The sequence below is a fragment of the Oratosquilla oratoria genome, chromosome 43 (assembly GCF_046742065.1).
Source record: "Oratosquilla oratoria isolate Oo_2021 chromosome 43, ASM4674206v1, whole genome shotgun sequence".
Taxonomy (NCBI): domain Eukaryota; kingdom Metazoa; phylum Arthropoda; class Malacostraca; order Stomatopoda; family Squillidae; genus Oratosquilla; species Oratosquilla oratoria.
In genome coordinates this window covers 41,497,571-41,507,570 of record NC_134819.1, presented here as the reverse complement: position 1 = coordinate 41,507,570, position 10,000 = coordinate 41,497,571, and positions in this window count along the sequence as shown.

Here is a 10,000-nt window from a genome sequence, read left to right as displayed (position 1 = left end):
CATGTTAGCGTCCGTCCTTTTTCTCCCATTTTCATTCCACAGGCTACAGGATTTGCTTAGTTGTGAGAAGTAATAGTGCTTTCTCACTTTGGACCAGTGACTTTTTATTAAAAAAAATAATAATAAAAAAAATAAAAAAGGCGGTGTTCAGGAACATTGTGGTTGCAGAGTGCGCTGAGTGATTTTATTGGACGACGTTTCCCCCGAGAATCTTCGTGTCCGATCTTCTTTTGGACTGATATCGCCGTCTGCTTTTGCGGGACGGTCTTCTCTGGTCGCTTAGTGGCTTGCATTTTGAATTGCTAATTGGATGAGGAAAGATTCGGGTTTGAAATTGGTCGGCGTCTCAAGCGGCCCTTGTGTATTCGCCGGCTTATGCTACGCGTCCGCAGACATTGGCTACCTTTGTTACTTACCAGTATTGTATAATTCTTTGCCTTAGGCATACCTGTATTGTCCTTTTTTTTAGATTTTGTGGATATATTGTTTATACATATATTTAATGTCTACCGGTCGTGCCTTGGGCGGCCATTTGTATGACGTCACTCCTTGTTTACCTTTTGAAATGTAACTCCCCTCAGTGACGTCTTGTGTACACTTACGTATCAGTGCATTATATATTTTTTTACGTACATTTTGCTAATTACGGTCTTAATATAATTTTTTCTTCATTATTTGCTATATGTATTGAATTGTTTCTGTGCTTCAGTGCCACTGTTTGTGTGAATTGTATAATTATCTTACTTTCGTGTCCCATGTCCATGTGATTTCTCTATATTATTTTTTTCACATTATTTCATGCTTTGTGCTAGTGTGTTGTATTTGCATTATTTCCTGCTTGGTGTCGGTGTTTTCGTATGTTATTCCGCAGTGGGTTACAGTTGTCAAATCCTATCATGTCTAAGTCAAAGAGGCCTTCGTTTATCGGTTCACAAAACTCATCTGAGACAATGGCTCACAAATTGACGTTGCTGCATCAAGACCCGTCGGTTATGAAACTCTCTGGTCAAGATCCTCATTATAGGGTGACTGATTTTATCCGCCAATGTGAGGACTCCATAGTGCATTCTAATGTTTCGACGGGGCCTGAAAAGATCTCTTTTGTGAGGTCCCAGCTTGTGCCAAATTCTCTAGCATCGGAGTTACTTTCGGCGTCGTGTTTAGATCCCAAATCTCTGGATTACAATTATGACATCTTTTTTCAGATACCCCTGGTGGTGGTTCGTTCCATTGGTGCTTCAAACTGGCTGATACTCTCGTATCCCGACTGGGCACTCTTGATTATAGACGGGCGCAAGCTCAGGCCAGTATAATTGTTGTTGATGCTTTAGAGTCACTTTCACATTCAGATTGGGAAGATAATGGCAATATCACTTTAGATAGATTTCGTCTTATTCTAGAATTTCTGCTTTACATTCTTTTTTTGGTGCCTTCTGAGAGAAGAGCTGCATCTTCTCTCATGTATAAGACTGATGAGACTCTATTGTCTTTTGCGACAAAGCTTTCCTGTAAATTAGGGGAAGTGCCTGCTAGTTCCTTGTGTATTAGCAATGCTCTTCAACATGCCCATGTCCCTTGTTCTCCTCAGCCCTCTCAGTCTACAGTTCCTACTCATAGTTCCCCTTAATCTAAAGTTACCCCCCTCCCCTGTTATGTACCTTTTGTAACAGGTCTGGTCATTCGAGCGAATTTTGTTACCGCCGTAGGCGCCAGGTACACAAGTCAAGACTGTCCCCTGTTCGCATGAGTGTACCTACTTTTACTTCTAATCTGTCGCATGACCTTTCTAGAGTAGAACCTCAAGGTAGACTCAGTTATTGCCATATCCATGGTCATTGTAAACACTCGACTGATCAATGTTTCAAGGTTTTGAAACATAGGGATGAGACTTTTCACCAGCCTCGTCAATCCCATTTTCACCAGCGCGTGTTTCACAACCCAAAGAGTTGACCAGCAATGTTCGGTTGAGTCTTCTCAATTACTTACTTTTCAATTTCTTACTAGGGATACGCCTCTTTCTGTCACTGTAGATACTGGTGCAGAATATAGTCTCTTAAGTAGAAAGGCTTACTTTGCTCTACGGGAATTGTATAATCTCCCTTTATCTCCCTTTTGTAATAATTTGCATTCTGTGCAAGGTTCTCCCTTGCTTGTTCTCGGATCTGTTTGTCTTCCCTTACAGTTTCCCTCGCATGCTCCAGTCTTCAATGTTACTTTTGCTGTTGTCTCTGGCATTGCCTTTAAGTGTGATTGTCTCTTGGGTATTGATGCTCTTGCAGCTCATGGCATAGATATTTCTCCTAGTCGCCGTGTAGTGACTTTCTGCAATTTTGATATCTCTGCATCCGAAAGGCCAGTTTCTGTTTGTGATTCTACTGTGCTTGATCAGTCCGCACATGTGCCTGTACCAACTTCTACGCGCTCTAACCCTGTTTCTCATTGCGCTGCTGTTGTTATAGGAGAGCATCTTATTGAACCTTCAAGTTCTGTTCGAGTTCCGGTGCTCGTCTCAGGTGCCCCGATAGGGTCTGACGTTCTCTCTTTGCCTGACTCTATTCGTATTCATCGGCTTGCCCTAGAAGGAACTCTCTCCACTGTTCGGGAGGATCATGTCACCACGGCGATGGTAACCAATGTCACGGGTGCTTCTATTCCTCTCTCTCCTGGCAGTCACTTAGGCTCCTTTGAGGTGGTACACGTTGCTCCTTTCCAGGACTCGCCTATTATAGCAGCTTCTGTACTACAGTCTCCTCCTACACGTGACCCTGCTCACTTAGCTTCTGAGTTTGCCACATTTGTAGGCGAGATTGATTTTCCTGAAGAGACGCCTCGTCTCCTTGACCTGTTAGTTACTCACCGTCAGGCTTTGGCTTTACCAGGTGATCCGTTAGGGGTTACGGACCGTGTGGTTCATAGAATTGATCTTCAGACAGGTACTCGTCCTGTGTACGTCCCCTCTTACAGGCTACCTCACTCTCGTCGGCTTATTGCCCAGTCCTCGGCTGACGATTTATTGCATGAAGGTGTTGTACAGGTGTCCCACTCAGAGTGGAACTCGCCTCCTCTCCTGGTGCCTAAGAAAGATGGATCTTTTCGTCCTGTTGTTGATTGCAGGAAAGTCAATGAGGTCACTCTTCCAGGCCATTATCCTTTGCCTATCTTAAGCGAGCTTCTTCAGTCCATTGGCACTGGTAATACGGTGTTCACCACCTTAGATTTAAAAGCAAGTTTTTGGCAGATACCCTTGGAGGAGAAGTCTCGTAAAATCACGGCCTTCTCGACTCCCAGTGGGCACTATGAATGGCTTCGTTGCCCCATGGGTTTGCGGAATGCTCCTTTGACTTGCCAGCGCTTAGTTAACTCCATTTTTCATGGCTTAGTTGGGAATGGACTTTTTGTTTACCTGGATGATTTGATCCTAGTTTCCAAAGATGGGGAAAGATACTTTTCTAAGTTGTCCATGGTCTTGCAACGTTTTGCTAAAGCTGGGTTGAAACTCAACTTACCCAAGTGTTCCTTTTTCAAGGCTGGTATCCAGTTCCTAGGTCATGTTGTAGACAAACATGGTATCCATACCACAGGTGAAAAGATCAAGGCAGTCAAGGACTTCCCTATACCAAAGTCAGTTGAAAATGTACGTTCCTTCCTTGGACTTGTAGGATACTATCGTGCATTCATTAAAGACTTTGCTTCAATTGCTTTCTCAAGAAGGACTCTTCCTTCCAGTGGCGTGATGTCCATCAGACAAGTTTTGATTCCTTGAAGCTTGCTCCTACTGAAGCACCTGTGTTGGCCTTCCCTGATTATAGTATCCCCTTTACCATTTGTACAGATGCTTCTGGTACAGGTATTGGAGCTGTACTCATGCAACAAGTAGATGGATGTAGACCTCATGTTATTGTATATGCTAGTCGCATTCTTAATAAGCCTGAGTCCCGTTACTCTGTTACTCATTTAGAGGCCCTGGCAGTGGTGTGGGCTTTAAAGCACTTTCGTGATATAATTTTTGGATATCCTATTACACTCTACACGGACCACACTGCTGTCACTCAGCTTTTTAAGGGCAAGAATCTGTCAGGACGCCTAGCCAGATGGTTCCTCACGATCGAGGAATTCAATCCAACCCCTAGGCATATCCCCGGGCGTGCGAACCACGTTGCTGATGCACTTTCACGGAATATCCCTGTTGCTGCTGTTACCGTGATTCATAACTTTTCCCTGCAGGATCTGGCTAAAGCTCAGCGTGAAGACCCTGTTTGGTCTGCTGTCATTTAAGCTTTGGAGTCTGGTGATGATTCCACTTTACCAGCTTTACCAGTACCTCTGTCCCAATTTTCCCTGCAGGGCAAGGTTCTCATTCGTAATGTAGAAGTGTTTGAGCAAGATTTGGCACAGCTAGTGATCCCTGAGTCTCTAGTTCCCGTTGTTTTGTCCCTTGCTCATGATGCCCCTCAGGCTGGTCACCCAGGTCGTGACAAAACTGGCTATGGCACGGAAGAAGTATTATTGGCCTAAAATGCGACTAGACATTACCTCTCATGTGGCCCGGTGGAGCTCTTGTGTCCAGAACAAAGGTTCTACGAGCACTGCTCCCATCTTAGAGTACCCTACTCCTTCTCGCCCTTTTCAGACTGTGGCTATAGATCATTTGCAACTGCCTCGTAGCACGCAAGGCTCTGTGTATGTCCTTGTGTGCGTGGATCATTTTAGTCGTTTTGTAGTCTTAGCCCCCTTACGTAACAAATCTACACCAGTTGTAGCTCATGCTTTAGTTTCCCATGTGTTGTGTCCATACACCACTCCTTCGGTGCTCCTTAGTGATAATGGGACTGAATTTAGGAACGAGGTTTTGGCAGGCATTTGCGAACGTTACGGCATCAAACAGACGTTCGTAACTGCTTATCATTCAGCGTCCAATGGTCTTGTTGAGAGGACGAACAGGAAAATTTTAGAGATCCTCCGTCACCTTGCTAGTAATTTTCATGAGTCTTGGAAGGATTGGCTTCCCCATGACAGTGCTTGTATCAATAGCACCATTAATGTTTCCACGAGCGAAACGCCTCATTATGTTATCTTTGGAGTTGAGAAACGGCTCCCATATGATGTGCTTAACAGCCCTGCTCGTCCCCTCTACAATTTAGATGACTATAGTAAAATCCAGAGTCATGTGATGCATGCCATTTATAATTCTGTGCGAGATAACCTGGGTGTTTCAAAGGCCGACATGTTGAAACAACAACATGGTCGTGCAAAACCTGTGACCATCGGTGTTGGTGATCATGTTTTCAAAAGCATACCTGATCGCCAGTCGAAATTGGATTGTAAATTTGAGGGCCCCTTTTTTGTGACTGAACGCCTACACCCTAACAAGTTCAGGATTTTTTACCCTTCTACAGGCCCTAGCGAGATTTCACACTCTGACAGCCTCAATAAGACTCAAGTGTCTATCCCTGCCTTTACCCGGCCTCCTCCAGGGCCCACTGTAAGAACTATGCCTTGTTTATCTACCCCTCATAATTATGACCTTAGGTCAAGGGGTCCTGTAATTACCTAAACTTTCATTGTGTATTGTTATGTATTCTTTGTGATATTTACCATTTTTGTGTGTGTACCTTTCTTGGTTATAATTTGTAAATATTGTTTAGCTCTTAAGTGTACCCTCTTGAATTGTATTTTGTCGTGTTTAGATGTTAAGTATCATGTCCCGGACGTCCGGCAATTGCTGTATTTGTATTTTTGTTAACTGGCGCCAGTCTTATGTTCCTTTTTGTGTTTGTATGTATTGTCTTTATGTAATTAGTTATGTATGTGTTTATTCAATGTATTGGGTGTGCTATTGTATCCATTTTTCCCGCACTTTTGTCTGCCACTGTTGCATATGTGGTGTATGTGTGGTTTGTCCTTGTGTATTTTGGATTCTCCTTACCTCGGTCATTTTTTTTTTCCTTGTTTGCTCGGTGAGGTCACCGAGTGGTGCGGGCCGAGCGATGTGTTGGCATGGTATGCAGTATAAAATGTCGTACATTGTACTGGTGTGTTACTTATTTGGGGAGTTATATGTTTCCCCCTCTTTGTAAAGTTGTCGTATGATTTGTTGTTCATTGTTTTATTATCTATTGTGATTGTGTGTACATTATATATAATTGTAATATTATTAGATATCGGAAATGCGATGCACGTCTTTCCCGCGCAAGCTGGAGGTTGGCGTGAGTTGAAGTCAGCCTTTGTGGTGTGCGCACGCATTTGTTTTCAGTTGTATAAAAAATTATATTATATTCTGTCTATTCGAACTTGGTTTCAATAGCCACCCAAAACAATATATTGAAGAATGGACGGCAAAATGAGTGGCAAGGTGGTCAGGTAAACACCGAGCTTCTTCAATGTACAAACATGGTCAGCAAATCAACAATTTATACCTCACATCATTCCGCGTTCCTTCCTTAACCCACCCCATCCCTCCCTCTCGTACCCTTAAACTCCTGTAGGACCATCCAGCCGGACGTTTTGGACAGCTTAATAAAACCATGCCGATGGTTACAGTAGGGCTGGGATGTTATGAAAGCTGCCTCGACTATTTTTCGTTTTTTGTTATCTAACCTTTGTTTTGATATTTTCACTAACTGGGACGGAGTGGAAATATTAAAACAAGGGTTAGACAAGAAAAAAACAAAAAATAGTCGAGGCAGCTTTCATAATATCCCAGCCCTGCTCTAACCATCGGCATGGTTTTATTAAGCTGTCCAAAACGTCCAGCTGGATGGTCCTACAGGAGTTGAAAGGTACGAGAGGGAGGGATGGGGTGGGTTAAGGAAGGAACGCGGAATGATGTGAGATATAAATTGCTGATTTCCTGACCATGATTGTACACTGAAGAAGCTCTGTTAAGAGTGAAACGTCAGTAATTAAAAACTTCAACAATTCTCGGTGGTTATCTCACCATCCTGCCATTCACACACACACACACATATATATATATATATACTATATATATATATATATATATACATATATATATATGCATATATATATATATATATATATATATATATATATATATATATATGTGTGTGTGTGTGTGTGTGTGTGTGTGTATATATACATATATATATACCCAATCAAATCAGCCATCTTGAATCTACTGCTGAACAAAGGCCTCTTTCATATCATTCCATGATTCACACGTCCGCGCCAACCTCTACAACGTCACTCCTGCAAACTTCTCAATCTCATCTCTCCACCTTCTGTCTGGTCTCCCTCTTCCACGCTTCCCATCTCGCGGCGTCCACTCACTATCACACTTTCTACATCATTCATCAGTCGTTCGCATCAACATCAGCCCAATTTTACTTCCTCTCTTTTACTACCTCCTCAATATCTTTCACTCTAGTCTGCTCTCTCACCCAACTTGCTCTCTTTCAGTCTCTCAGCGTTATTCCCATCACTGATCTCTCCATTCTCCTCTGTGGAGTTCTTAGCCTTGTTTCCATCGCCTTCGTCAATTTCCAAGTATCACATTCTAAAGTTATTGCTGGCAGAATCCATTGATTGTAAATTTTAAGTTTCAAAGACAAAGGTAGAGAGCCTCTTAGGATATTATTAGATTTATACAAACACTTTCTAGCCAAATGTAATACGTCTTTTTATTTCATTATCATGATCTTTGGTCAATTTCACCATCTGGCCTAAATAATTATATTCTTCAACTTCTTCAAGACTCTCACCATCGATTATAATCTCTTTACTTTGAACTTACGTATTGAACATTACTTTGGTTTTACTCTTATTCATTTTTAAACCTACATTGAGGCTTTCCTTGTTCAGATCACTCAGTATATCTTGCAAGTCTTCGGTCTTTCTGAAATAGGAATAATGTCATCCGCAAATCTTAGGTGGTTGAAATATTCGCCATTAATCTTCATACCTTTATCTTCCAAACTCAACCTTGTTGAAATAGTATCACCTTGCCGTACTCCTTTATTTCGATATTTTCTGTATCTTTAAGTAGTCGAATTATAGCGGTACCTTTCGCATAAATATTTTCTAAAATATTTACGATCTGTTCGTTTGTATCCTGCACGCGTAATGAGTTTAGTATTGCTATTTGTTCTACTGAGTCAAAGGCCTTCTCTTAATCTACAAAAGCTAAACAGATATATTGTATTCTGTAGTTTCTCGATTAGTTGGTTCATCAAATGCAAATGATCTACAGTCGAATATACGCTTCTTAACCCTGCCTATTCTCTCGGTTGGTTTCTATCTAAAACTTGACTTAGTCTATTTGTAATGATTTTGGAAAATACTTTATATACATTTGATAGCAAGCTAATGGGTCGATAGTTACTAAGGTCCTTCTGGTCTCCCTTTTTATAAAGCAAAATCACTACCGTATAATATTATACCACGATTCAGGAACGCTTTCGTGACGTAAGCAATGGGTGTACAACTAAGTCAACCTAATGTGAACTTCTTTCTCTGCGTCTTTCAAGAGATCTATCGATATACCATCTTCTCCAGGTACTTTTCTTAGTTTCATATTCTTTAGAGCAAATTCTACTTTTTCCTTTGTAATCTCTGGTACACTAATAACGTTTATAGATGAGTTTACTGACTCAACTACGGTCTCCGACGAATAAAGCTTTTGGTAAAATTCTTCTACTCTTTTTACCATTCTGTCTCTACATTTAATGATTTATCCATTCTTATTTTTCAAACATATCGTTTGCTTTCTTCCTAAAACATATCTGCGCTCGGTCCCTTTAATACTTTTACCTTTCCGATCAGTTTCCTGTATTTCATCCATGTTTCTCTTTCTTTTCTTCTGCCTTTTGTTAATAAGCTTGTCTAGTTCTACTCTTTCTATTTCGTCTCTCCTGTTTTTAATCTACATGGTCCTTGTTCTCTTAATTTAGTTATATGTAGCTTTGGAGTATTTATTTTCTCTAATACTTTTTATACTTCCTACTTTCTCTAATACTTTTTGTCCTTCCTACTTGGTGAACTATCATAGGACAAGGAAGAGCAACAGCCACTTCTTTCTTAAAAACAGTCCCCACCAAGAGAGAAAGGAACTTAAAAAATGCATGTCATCTATAGGTTTACTTGTGCACGAGAAAACTGTGAAACCCTCCCCTCCACCTATATTGGCATGACAACAATAAGGTTATCTCGTCTCCTTTCATACCACCTGATATCAAGAGCCCCTAAAAATAATTTAACAGAAATCCATGGCACAGCATTAACAAGAAACATCCTCGAAGAAAACTCCGAGATTTTGGAAATAGGTACAGATGACAGACGCCCCCCAATTTTAGAAGCATTATACATTAAAGAGTTGAGCCCAAATCTATATATACAAGCAGATGACCTTAGGGTCCTCTCAATCATGAGAAAAATCGCCACAAATCCAGGTTTGAGATATAACCACACAAATCAAAGCCGAGACAAAAACGCCACAATCCAAAGCATAGGACATTTTGTCACAACACGAAGTCGGAAACTTCCCCTAGCACGTGACATTTCATCACTGCCTGAGTTACCAGGTAACCTCTTCCAGGTGACCGGTGAACTCCCCTAACGAAGAGCAAAGTACAGAATTTTGAATATATATAATAATATAATTAAAAAATAACACGGGAATAATTCTTATCCTGACCTGATAGAATATTCCTAAGAGCTACTGAAGAAGGGTTTTTAACCCAAAATCGCGATATAGCAAACATGACCACCTACAGTGAAGTCATAAACCTCCCTTCAAAGGAACATAAGTCCATAGTATGACATATGAAAAATATATTTAAAGAATAATATATGCAAAATTAGCCATAATTTTTAATGAAGTATATATATATATATATATATATATATATATATATATATATATATATACATATATATATATATATGTATATACTGTATATATACATGCTTTGGGAACATACTTTTACGTGTGAGAAGAAATGAAAGGGACAGGTGTACTAATCAAGGTAAAAAGAGCGAGGGA